The sequence below is a fragment of the Bombina bombina genome, chromosome 2, assembly GCF_027579735.1.
Source record: "Bombina bombina isolate aBomBom1 chromosome 2, aBomBom1.pri, whole genome shotgun sequence".
NCBI classification, from domain to species: Eukaryota; Metazoa; Chordata; class Amphibia; order Anura; family Bombinatoridae; genus Bombina; species Bombina bombina.
The window spans coordinates 144,802,011-144,815,618 of record NC_069500.1 but is presented as its reverse complement, the minus strand read 5'-3'; the positions used below and the strand labels follow the sequence as shown (position 1 = coordinate 144,815,618).

Sequence of the window (13,608 nt, the reverse complement as noted above, 5' to 3'; positions counted from 1 at the left end):
ATTAATATATTATTATTTAGTTTTCTACTTTGTTTTGTTTTTGTCTTGCCCATGGCCCAGCAAATGCCAAGGGTGGCTCTGGTCTCTTAGGCTCAGCTGCTTTCACATGCAAAAAGACGGGTGTAAATGCTTGAGAAGAAACAGCAGGCGGATCGGCTGCCTTTGTGATATCATCACATGCAAATATGTTTGCAGCAAAGTATTCTGGGATTTTTTCTTTTCTTACGGGCATAGATTAACGAAAGGATTTTATTTCATAATAAAAGATTCTGAGGGCTTGCCTGACACTTAACCAAGGAGGCTTTTGAATGTATTTATCTCTCGGTCAGCTGTGCGTGGAAGAAAATAAGCTCCCTTATGTTTAGCAAGTAGCGCTGGAGAAGCAGTCTGCTTGATTGTCACTACAACTCATACTTACCTGGCAGGGGAGATACCATGATCATGAAGGTGGTTCTCCCAGGGCGAGGCTCATCCATTGCACACCGGTTGGGTTGACCCTTGCGATCTCCCCAAATGCGGGAGACTCGACTGCATAATTTGTGGTAGTGGGGGACTGCGTTCGCGCTTTCCCCTGATTATACTTTGTAAATGATAGATTTCTTAACCTATTTCTGTAGACAACATTGTTTCATTCTCTGCATCTTACAAGTCCTGGCCACGTGCTTTCAAGTCTTGTATATGTGCAAATTATTGGACTGAGGATCGCTCTTTCACCCTGTTCAGATGCAGAAAATAAATTATTTGATGCTTGATAACAAATGCTAAGTTGCTTAAAGTGAATGTCAATTTTCTGCAATGAGTGCTCAGTTTTTAAAAATACTTTTAAAAACAGGGGCACTTTCATTGATGAAAGTTTACATAGCACCGGATTTGTAGAAATACTTACCTTTTACTTCTCCAAAACCGGATCGATTAATAATTTGTTCTATATAGAGTGCAATACTCTCACTTTGACAACAAACAAATTCTCTCCAGATCCTAAGAAAGCAATTTCCTCTTACCCCACTTAATTTAGACTCAAAAGCTGCTTTAATCATTGAGTCAATCAGAAGATTTTTTACTTCCGTCATAGAGGGGATTTTAGAAGTGATCCAGTGCTTAAAAATAAGTGGCCTAACAATTATTATTACCGTACGTACAAAATTTGCTATTTTCCCCCAAGAGTTATGTCCTACCAAAAAGAGAATAGAATCTTTTTCCAAGCAGATCCTCAATTTCCCTACTGAAGAAAGATAATACTCTAGCCTCGCCCAAAATTGTCTAAGCTTGGGGCAATCCCATAACAAATGACCCAAATTGGGATCCTGTAAAGAACATTTAGGGCATACATTAGTCACTTCTTTATTCCATTTCGCCACTCTGCGTGGGGTTAGATAATCCCTCTGGATTAGCCTAAATTGTGATTCTCTATAGTAAGAAGCCGAAAAAAGTATTTGAGTAAATTTAAGACTATTCATAAGTGATCTATCTAAATCTACTGAGTACGTTATTCTATTCCACTGTTTAACTATCTCCTGCGTCACATCCTTTTCTTCTAAGGATAGAAGGAATCTGTATAAAGCTGACAGTAACCTTTTCTCTGGTAATATAACATTAACAAGAGGATGATCCTCCCATATTTGGGGAAAAATCTTAACAAGACCAGAAATATAACTTTTGATTTGTAAGAAGTAAAAAATGTGGTTTCTCTGGATACCTGGAAACTTTTTTTGGAGATTTTCAAATGTATATAATTTGTGATGCTTATAGTCATAAAAATCACTCACAATCAAAGGATTAGCTGGTGACCATTTTTCATAGATAGCTGTCATATTATCCAACGGAAATCGAGCATTACCTTTTATCGGTAGCCATTTAGAAGTGTTCTGCGCTAATCCCAATTGTTTCGATAGCTTCCTCCAGCACACCAGTATATCCCTAAATAAAGGATGATCAAGAATACCCCTACTAATTTCCTTATTAGTAGCAAATAGAACAAAATTCAAGGAAAAAGAACAGACCTGTCTTTCTAAAGACTCTTCTGAGTATAAAGGTAAGTATTTCTACAAATCCGGTGCAATGTAATCTTTCATCAATGAAAGTTCCCCTGTTTTTAAAAGTATTTTTAAAAACCGGGCACTCATTGTTGAAAATTTACCTTCACTTTAAATGCCATCTGTGCCACCGGAGTGCTGAAGCTGATGTTGTGCAGCTATAATGGCAGTGATACTCTGTGAGATGTCTGTTCGGCTCAGTTCTTTTACAGCAATGAGACGGGTGATGATGCTTGTGAAGAAACAGCAGGCAGCCTTTGTGACATCATCACATGCAAATATGTTTGATGCAGTGTATCCTGGGAGTGCTGATTCTTGAATGAAATTTTTTTTTTGTTTTTTTTTCTTTTTTCATAGTGAAAGATTCAAAGGGTTTGTTTGTGCCAATTTAGAGGAGGAAGCATTGGAATGTACTTATCCCTCTGGTCAACTGTATGCGGAAGAAAATTAACTCCCTTATGTTTAGCAAGTAGCGCTGGAGCAGTGGTCTGCTCGATTGACTCTACAACTCATACTTACCTGGCAGGGGAGATACCATGATCATGAAGGTGGTTCTCCCAGGGTGAGGCTCATCCATTGCACTCCGGGTGTGCTGACCCCTGCGATTTCCCCAAATGTGGGAACTTGACTGCATAATTTGTGGTAGTGGGGGACTGCGTTCGCGCTCTCCCCTGATTATTCTTTGTAAATGATAGATTTCTTAGCCTGCTACTGTGTACAACACCATTTCATTCTTTGCAACACTCTTGTCTTGACAGTGTGAATTCTCAGTCTGTAATATGCACCTTAACAGTGACTGTGCATATTGTTTTGCCAGCTTTTTTCACAACTGATTTTTGAAGGCACAGCCAATAGGTCACTGGCAGCACAGCCTATTGGCTGATAAACCCTTTGTCTGATTAAAGGGATAGTATACACCAATTTTCATTTAACTGCATATAATAGACACTACTATAAAGAAGAATATGCACAGATACTGATCTAAAAATACAGCATAAAACATTTTAAAAACTTACTTAGAAGCTCCCAGTTTAGCACTGTTGAAAAGATTAGCTAGAACACTGACTGAAAGAGGTTGTATACCAAAAAGAGAAGACACTTCCCCGTCCTCTGAATATAAAACGACTATTTACACAAACAGGAGCAAGCTGGCGTAGGTATACATCAGTATTCTTCTAAAAATGTGGGCTTGGTTAGGAGTCTGAAAATCAGTGCAATGTTATTTAAAAATAAGCAAAACTATACATTTTTTATTTTAAAAAACCCCTGTATAGGCTATATAAATGGATCATCTACAAAACCTTTTATGCATAAAATCTAGTGTATAATGTGCTTTTAATGGGACAATACACATAACTTGTAATAACAAGACATTTCTGTTGTGTTGCTATAGAAAGGCAAATCAGCCAAGTCTACACGTTTTTACAACTTGTTAACATCCTTTTTACTGCAATTAATTTTCAGTAGCCAAACTCCACCCACTGCTTGACTGATTTGGAGGAGCCAATCTGGGCTTTAGTCTGCAGTCAACAAGGCTAGCCACACTCATAATGTTAGTATAAAATACAGTGTTTTTCTTTTGTAATCAGTTAAAGCCAATTAGGGAAAGATATGTAGCAGGGTTCGTCTTAATTAATCAGCAGGGTTTATTTCAAGATCTTAGAATTTGAAAAACCTTCATTTTCAGAACTAAATTAAATGTAAAGGGGGCAAAAAAAACTTTACTGCAAAGCTATATCATTAGGCATCACTAAACATTTTAGGGCTGCAACTAACGATTATTTTTATAATTGATTAATCGGATGATTATTTTTTCTATTAATCGGATAAAAAAAATCCTATATTTAAAATAGAATCCACATACTGAGAGTTATAAATATAAAGTTCAGACTAAAACTTTACATTAACACAACTGTTTGTCCAATTTTTTAACTGTCAGAATAACGCATTTTTATAATCAAACAAAAAAAAAACCAACAACAAACCGTTTTAAAAGAGGTAGAACTACAAAGAGGTAGACTATCACTGTTAATAACATTTTGTTATACACTCTATCAGAAACTTTGCATTCAAATGAAAAAATGACAACATGACCACATGCTTCTGGCTAAGGCTGCCTCTCAATTTGCAAGCTATTTTGTGTGCAGCAGCGAAGAGGCACTCAGATGCTTTTGAGGTGCCTGAGATGCATAAGTAGGGTTTTGCAAATTTTACCAAGGTGGGATATTTATCTTCAAAGGGCTTCTTAACAAAGTAAGCCTGGACTTCATTCTAACATAAAAATATCTTGACTATCTATATGCAATGGTAAATAACCAGCTATAGCAGTTAGGGAAAAAATATCTAGTCTGCTCTTAAAATAAGATATATACTTATAGAGGTTGAATTTGGTATATGTTACAATTAATAAAAAATATTTAAAAACACGACTGTATAATAAATAATGAACAGGACAAAGCCTTATTCATTTATCTATAGAGTATATATATTCAGCAATGGCAAGTGATCTGCTAATAGTTGTGCAAACAGATAATAGTGCACATAATCCCCATAAACAAGTTATCTTCTTACAACAAAATGTCAGTTTAAAATCTTGGTAGCAAGGGCTGCTGTGCTTTAACATATTAACTATCATATTGCTCCACAGCAATATTTGGGGTTAATTAGGGTTAACAGGGGGTCCTTAGGGTTAAGTTATGGTGGGGAGTATTTATGGTAAGGGAGAGTAAGGGTTAGTTTAAGGTGCAGTTAGGGGTAAATGCAGGAGTCTATTGATAACTGATGTGACCTGATATTTGAACTGTTATCTAAATGATTCATTGCAAAAGGAGTTAGTTAACCTCTTAAGGACATATGACGGAATTTTTCCGTCATAAAACAATTGAGCAAACTGAAAGCTGTGTCCTTAAAGGGTTAATAGTACACTGATTCATTTGCAAATAGTTCACTTCTTGAGTCAGTAACAGTACTGGTAATATGATCCTAGAGTGAGGATGTCTGATTCTGCTGAGTGATTCATTGTAAAGGAGGAGTTAGCAGAATCAGAACTCACTCTAGGATCGTATTACCAGTGCTGCTGCAGACTCAGGAAGTGAACTGTTTGCAAACAAATCAGTTCAGTCTGGCATACTTACCTGGCAGGGGAGATACCATGATCATGAAGGTGGTTCTCCCAGGGCGAGGCTCATCCATTGCACGCCGGTTGTGCTGACCCCTGCGATTTCCTCAAATGCAGGAAACTCGACTGCATAATTTGTGGTAGTGGGGGACTGCGTTCGCGCTTTCCCCTGATTCTTCTTTGTAAATGAAAGATTTCTTAGCCTGCTTCTGTATACAACATAATGTCATTATTAGCTACTCTCTTATTCTTTTGTCATGACTTTTTTTGCAAACACAGCCAAGAGATCATTGGGAGCGTAACATCATCCAAGATAAACCCGTTGTCCGATTAACAAGACAATACACACACCTTGTAATTACAAGACATTTCTGTTGTGTTGCTATAGAATATCAGCCAAGTCTACACGTTTTTAAAATGTAACATCCTTTTTACTTTAATTGATTTTCAGTAGCCTAACTCCACCCACCGTTTGACTGATTTGGAGGAGCCAATCTGGGTCTTAATCTGCAGAAAACAAAGCTAGATACACTGATAATGTTAGTATGAAATGTATTTTTTGTAATCAGATAAATCCAATTAGGGAAAGATATGTAGCAGGGTCTGCTTTCATAAGTCACCAGGGTGTATTTCAAGATCTGTGAAAATAAATGTTTTTCAAATTCTGAGCTAAAATTACACGAAAGGGGACAAAATAAATTATCATTTACGCATAGCTACACATTTTCTGTAAACATTGTTAGTGTTTCTTAGCAGCTCTGCAATGAGCAAATGGTGTTAAAGGGACAGTATATACCAATTTTTATATAACTGCATGTAATAGACACTACTGTAAAGAAGAATATGCACAGATACTGATATAAAAATCCAGCATAAAACCTTTTAAAAACTTACTTAGTAGCTCCAAGTTTAGCACTGTTCATAAGGATAAGCTGTGACATATTCACATTACAAGCTATCACTAACAAGTATGTGAAAAGCTCACCATCAGGGAAGGTGTTTGCATGTTTTGTGGACTTCAAAAAAGCATTTGACTCAATCTGGCACCCTGGCCAATACATGAAACTGCTGCAAAGTGGAATTGGTGGGATGACATAATAAAGACCATGTATTCATCCCTCAAATGTAAAGTAAAAATAAACAAACTACAAACAAAGAGCTTTGAACAAAAGAGAGGTGTCAGACAAGGATGCAGCCTCAGCCCCACATTATTCAACCTGTACATTAATGACCTGCCCACAGAACTGGAGAAATGCACGGCACCAGGTATATCCCTGAATGGGAAGGAAATCCATTGTCTCTTATATGCAGATGACCTGCTCATCCTGTCCCCCACAGCAGTGGGTTTGCAAGAACAACTAGACATACTGCAGACATACTGTAAGTCATGGGCAATGGAAGTGAATATGGAAAAAACGAAAGTCATGATTTTCCAGAAAAAGACCAAAAATCTCCAGCAAATTCCTATTGTTCTCTAAAGAGGTAGAGCACTCATTAAATTATACCTATCTTGGGCTTACACTGAGTGCATCAGGAAGCTTTAAACTGGCCATCAAAACACTTCAAGAAAAAGCCCTTAGAGCCTTCCATGCAATAAAGAAGCTTCTAGTCAGTCTAAACCCTCCTACAGAACTGTTACTTAAGGCAGTGTTTTTCAACCAGTGTGCCGTGGCACACTAGTGTGCCGTGAGAGATCCTCAGGTGTGCCACAGCAGACTGACAACAGTGTTACATATTTTTTAAACTTTGCTTGTTTTTTACTCCCAATGCAGGGGGAGTTTGTAAGAGGCATGGTATAACAGCACAATACATACATATATATGCTGTATTAGGCTACAATGTGTGATTTTTTTTAAATTTTGGGATGGTGGTGTGCCACAGGATTTTTTAATGTAAAAAAGTGTGCCACGGCAAAAAAAGGTTAAAAATCACTGACTTAAGGTATTTGAAAGCACCATTGTACCAATCCTGCTGTATGGCTGTGAGGTCTGGGGCCCAACACTGACCAGAACTACCGAGAATGGGACAAAACTCTCACAGAAATTGCACATCTCCAATTCTGTAAATATGCACTGCAGGTACACAGACGTGCCCCCTAACAATGGGTGCAGAGCAGAGCTGGGAACATTCCCATTGTTGCTACCAATGCAAAAACGGGTGTACAAATTCTGATGTCACCTCACAAATAGTGACAGAAGTACACTTTACCACCAAGCACTCTGTGACCCAGCATCAAAAGCATTTAGAGAATATACATCAGACCTGCAAAACCACATCAGCATAAGCACAGTCTATGAGAGAGTGTCACCAAACACCTTACAAACAGCTCTGAAGGAGAGGTACACTGGGCACTGGGAGGAACAGATAGGGCAACAGAACAAGCTGGAGTGTTACAGGTCACTACAGAGAGCGTACAAACTAGCTGAGTATCTCACAAGTGTCACCAACCCAAAGCACAGACACTCACTAAATACAGAATCTCTGACCACCAGCTGGAAATAGAGACTGGCAGATATCAGACAAAATGGAGACCCAGGGCAGCCAGACAATGTGTACAGTGTGACAGTGGGGACAGAGACTGAAGCACACTTCCTCTTGTACTGTACAAGATACAAACTCTTAGGGGATAAATACTTCCCAGAAATAATGAAAGAAATAACAGACTTCCCATAGATGTCGGAACAAGAAAGGCTATGTGTACTCTTAGGAGAAAAAAACAAAGCTAAAGGATAGTAGCAAAATATGTAGCAGACTGTCACATGACCAGAACCCCCAATCAGATTATATGAACTATCATATTTACCCACTATACTCCAACTTTTATAAATCGTTATTGATCTGTTTTATTGTAACATATTACTTTGGCAACACATGTAATAATGTCATGCTAATAAAGTATTCTTGACTTGACCTTGACACCCAGTGAAAGGGGCTGGGAGCAGACACTCTTCCCCTCCCCACTTCCCTGCATATGAAAAGACAGATTAGAAACAGAAGCCAGTAGTAGACTATAAACAAGCATATACATCTGATACTTTGGGGCTTGGTTAGGAGTCTGAAAATCAGCACAATGTTATTAAAAAATAAGCAAAACTATACATTGTTACAAAAACATTCACAGATGGGCTACATCAATGGATCATCTACAAAACATTTATGCAAAGAAAAATCTGGTGTACAATTGCCCTTTAAGACGTTTAATACTCTTTCCTTACATAGTGTTTTCCCTCATTTGCTTTATTTTACAGCTTCTATTTTGCAGGAACATACATAGGATAGCATTGAAACCTTTCAAATTTCTCTTCAATCAAACATAAACACTAACGCCTAGATTTAGAGTTCTGCGTTAGCCGTCAAAACCAGCGTTAGGGGCTCCTAACGCTGGTTTTGGCCGCCCGCTGGTATTTAGAGTCAGTCAGGAAAGGGTCTAACGCTCACTTTGCAGCCGCAACTTTTCCATACCGCAGATCCCCCTATGCCATTTGCGTATCCTATCTTTTCAATGGGATCTTCCTAACGCCGGTATTTAGAGTCTTGGCTGAAGTGAGCGTTAGAAATCTAACGACAAAACTCCAGCCGCAGAGAAAAGCCAGGAGTTAAGAGCTTTCTGGGCTAACGCAGGTTCATAAAGCTCTTAACTACTGTGCTCTAAAGTACACTAACACCCATAAACTACATGTACCCCTAAACCGAGGGCCCCCCACATCGCCGCCACTCTAATAAAAAATGTTAACCCCTAATCTGCCGACCGCACACCGCCACAACCTACATTATCCCTATGTACCCCTAATCTGCTGCCCCTAACACCGCCAACCCCTATATTATATTTATTAACCCCTAATCTGCCGCCCCCAATGTCGCCGCCACCTACCTACAATTATTAACCCCTAATCTGCCGACCGGACCTCACTGCTACGCTAATAAATTTATTAACCCCTAAAGCTAAGTCTAACACTAACACCCCCCTAAGTTAAATATAATTTTTATCTAACGAAATAAATTATTTCTTATTAAATAAATTATTCCTATTTAAAGCTAAATACTTACCTGTAAAATAAACCCTAATATAGCTACAATATAAATTATAATTATATTGTAGCTATTTTAGGATTAATATTTATTTTACAGGTAACTTTGTATTTATTTTAACCAGGTACAATAGCTATTAAATAGTTAATAACTATTTAATAGCTACCTAGTTAAAATAATTACAAAATTACCTGTAAAATAAATCCTAACCTAAGTTACAATTAAACCTAACACTATACTATCAATAAATTAATTAAATAAAATACCTACAATTATCTACAATTAAACCTAACACTACACTATCAATAAATTAATTAAATAAAATACCTACAATTATCTACAATTAAACCTAACACTACACTATCAATAAATTAATTACATACAAATACCTACAAATAAATACAATTAAATAAACTAACTCAAGTACAAAAAATAAAAAAAGAATTATAAAAATATTACAACAATTTTAAGCTAATTACACCTACTCTAAGCCCCCTAATAAAATAACAAAGCCCCCCAAAATAAAAAAATGCCCTACCCTATTCTAAAATAAAAATAGAAAAGCTCTTTTACCTTACCAGCCCTTAAAAGGGCCTTTTGCGGGACATGACCCAAAGAATTCTGCTCTTTTGCCTGTAAAAAAAAACATACAATACCCCCCCCCAACATTACAACCCACCACCCACATACCCCTAATCTAACCCAAACCCCCCTTAAATAAACCTAACACTAAGCCCCTGAAGATCTCCCTACCTTATCTTCACCACGCCGGGTATCAACGATCCGTCCAGAAAAGGCTCCGAAATCTTCATCCAAGCCCAAGCGGGGGCTGAAGAGGTTCATCATCGGGCTGAAGAGGTCCATCATCCGGCTGAAGTCTTGATCCAAGCGGGGGCTGAAGAGATCCATCATGCGGCTGAAGTCTTGATCCAAGTGAAGAGATCCATCATCCGGCTGAAGTCTTCTATCAAGCGGCATCTTCAATCTTCTTTCTTCCGGATCCATCTTCATCCCGCCGACGCGGAACATCCATCCTGGCCGACGACTTCCCGACGAATGACGGTTCCTTTAAGGGACGTCATCCAAGATGGCGTCCCTCGAATTCCGATTGGCTGATAGGATTCTATCAGCCAATCGGAATTAAGGTAGGAAAATTCTGATTGGCTGATGGAATCAGCCAATCAGATTCAAGTTCAATCCGATTGGCTGATCCAATCAGCCAATCAGATTGAGCTTGCATTCTATTGGCTGATCGGAACAGGGGTAGGGGATTAGGGGTATGTGGGTGGTGGGTTGTAATGTTGGGAGGGGTATTGTATGTTTTTTTTTACAGGCAAAAGAGCAGAATTCTTTGGGGCATGCCCCGCAAAAGGCCCTTTTAAGGGCTGGTAAGGTAAAACAGCTTTTCTATTTTTATTTTAGAATAGGGTAGGGCATTTTTTTATTTTGTTGGGCTTTGTTATTTTATTAGGGGGCTTAGAGTAGGTGTAATTAGCTTAAAATTGTTGTAATATTTTTATAATGTTTGTAAATTATTTTTTTATTTTTTGTAACTTAGTTCTTTTTTTATTTTTTGTACTTTAGTTAGTTTATTTAATTGTATTTATTTGTAGGTATTTGTATGTAATTAATTTATTGATAGTGTAGTGTTAGGTTTAATTGTAACTTAGCTTAGGATTTATTTTACAGGTAATTTTGTAATTATTTTAACTAGGTAGCTATTAAATAGTTATTAACTATTTAATAGCTATTGTACCTGGTTAAAATAAATACAAAGTTACCTGTAAAATAAATATTAATCCTAAAATAGCTACAATATAATTATAATTTATATTGTAGCTATATTAGGGTTTATTTTACAGGTAAGTATTTAGCTTTAAATAGGAATAATTTATTTAATAAGAGTTAATTTATTTAGGCCTAGATTTGAAGTTTGGCGTTAGCCGTGAAACCCAGCGTTAGAGGCTCCTAACGCTGGTTTTAGGCTACCTCCGGTATTTGGAGTCACTCAAAAAAGGGTCTAACGCTCACTTTTCAGCCGCGACTTTTCCCTACCGCAGATCCCCTTACGTAAATTGCGTATCCTATCTTTTCAATGGGATCTTTCTAACTCCGGTATTTAGAGTCGTGTCTGAAGTGAGCGTTAGACATCTAACGACAAAACTCCAGCCGCAGGAAAAAAGTCAGTAGTTAAGAGCTTTCTGGGCTAACGCCGGTTCATAAAGCTCTTAACTACTGTACTCTAAAGTACACTAACACCCATAAACTACCTATGTACCCCTAAACCGAGGTCCCCCCACATCGCCGCCACTCGATTCAATTTTTTTAACCCCTAATCTGCCGACCGTCACCTACGTTATACTTATGTACCCCTAATCTGCTGCCCCTAACACCGCCGACCCCTGTATTATATTTATTAACCCCTAATCTGCCCCCCACAACGTCGCCGCCAGCTACCTACAATAATTAACCCCTAATCTGCCGACCGCAAAGCGCCGCCACCTACATTATAGCTATGTACCCCTAATCTGCTGCCCCTAACACCGCCGACCCCTATATTATATTTATTAACCCCTAATCTGCCCCCCTCAACGTCGCCCCCACCTGCCTACACTTATTAACCCATAATCTGCCGAGAGGACCGCACCGCTACTATAATAAAGTTATTAACCCCTAATCCGCCTCACTAACCCTATAATAAATAGTATTAACCCCTAATCTGCCCTCCCTAACATCGCCGACACCTAACTTCAATTATTAACCCCTAATCTGCCGACCGGAGCTCACCGCTATTCTAATAAATGTATTAACCCCTAAAGCTAAGTCTAATCCTAACACTAACACCCCCCTAAATTAAATATAATTTTAATCTAACGAAATTAATTAACTCTTATTAAATAAAGTATTCCTATTTAAAGCTAAATACTTACCTGTTAAATAAATCCTAATATAGCTACAATATAAATTATAATTACATTGTAGCTATTTTAGGATTAATATTTATTTTACAGGCAACTTTGTAATTATTTTAACCAGGTACAATAGCTATTAAATAGTTAAGAACTATTTAATAGTTACCTAGTTAAAATAATTACAAAATTACCTGTAAAATAAATCCTAACCTAAGTTACAATTAAACCTAACACTATACTATCATTAAATTAATTAAATAAAATACCTACAATTACCTACAATTAAACCTAACACTACACTATCAATACATTAATTAAATACAATATCTACAAATAACTACAATGAAATAAACTAACTAAAGTACAAAAAATAAAAAAGAACTAAGTTACAAAAAATAAAAAAATATTTACAAACATAAGAAAAATATTACAACAATTTTAAACTAATTACACCTACTCTAAGCCCCCTAATAAAATAACAAAGACCCCCAAAATAAAAAATGCCCTACCCTATTCTAAATTACTAAAGTTCAAAGCTCTTTTACCTTACCAGCCCTGAACAGGGCCCTTTGCGGGGCATGCCCCAAGAAGTTCAGCTCTTTTGCCTTTAAAAAAAAAACATACAATACCCCCCCCAACATTACAACCCACCACCCACATACCCCTAATCTAACCCAAACCCCCCTTAAATAAACCTAACACTAAGCCCCTGAAGATCATCCTACCTTGTCTTCACCTCACCAGGTATCACCGATCCCTCCTGGCTCCAATATCTTCATCCAACCCAAGCGGGAGCTGGCGATCCATCATCCGGTGGCTGAAGAGGTCCAGAAGAGGCTCCAAAGTCTTCATCCTATCCGGGAAGAAGAGGCGATCCGGACCGGCAACCATCTTGATCCAAGCTGCATCTTCTATCTTCATCCGATGACGACCGGCTCCATCCTGAAGACCTCCACCGCAGACCCATCTTCTTCCGGCGACGTCCAACTGAAGAATGACGGTTCCTTTAAGGGACGTCATCCAAGATGGCGTCCCTCGAATTCCGATTGGCTGATAGGATTCTATCAGCCAATCGGAATTAAGGTAGGAATATTCTGATTGGCTGATGGAATCAGCCAATCAGAATCAAGTTCAATCCGATTGGCTGATCCAATCAGCCAATCAGATTGAGCTTGCATTCTATTGGCTGATTGGAACAGGGGTAGGGGATTAGGGGTATGTGGGTGGTGGGTTGTAATGTTGGGAGGGGTATTGTATGTTTTTTTTTACAGGCAAAAGAGCAGAATTCTTTGGGGCATGCCCCGCAAAAGGCCCTTTTAAGGGCTGGTAAGGTAAAACAGCTTTTCTATTTTTATTTTAGAATAGGGTAGGGCATTTTTTTTATTTTGATGGGCTTTGTTATTTTATTAGGGGGCTTAGAGTAGGTGTAATTAGCTTAAAATTGTTGTAATATTTTTATAATGTTTGTAAATTATTTTTTTATTTTTTGTAACTTAGTTCTTTTTTTATTTTTTGT

At 37.8% G+C, this 13,608-nt stretch overlaps 3 non-coding genes across 3 annotated transcripts; all 3 read left to right on the top strand.

Annotated features, from left to right (window-relative positions):
- The first annotated feature begins 410 nt into the window (after window positions 1-410).
- On the top strand, window positions 411-574 carry LOC128650534 (U1 spliceosomal RNA). The gene has a single exon (XR_008400829.1). It is a non-coding gene; the product is annotated as a U1 spliceosomal RNA (small nuclear RNA).
- Window positions 575-2,544: 1,970 nt separating this feature from the next.
- Window positions 2,545-2,707, top strand: LOC128650518 (U1 spliceosomal RNA). Its single transcript, XR_008400814.1, has one exon. It is a non-coding gene; the product is annotated as a U1 spliceosomal RNA (small nuclear RNA).
- A 2,452-nt stretch (window positions 2,708-5,159) lies between these two features.
- LOC128650530 (U1 spliceosomal RNA) lies at window positions 5,160-5,323 on the top strand. Its single transcript, XR_008400825.1, has one exon. It is a non-coding gene; the product is annotated as a U1 spliceosomal RNA (small nuclear RNA).
- Window positions 5,324-13,608: the final 8,285 nt, after the last annotated feature.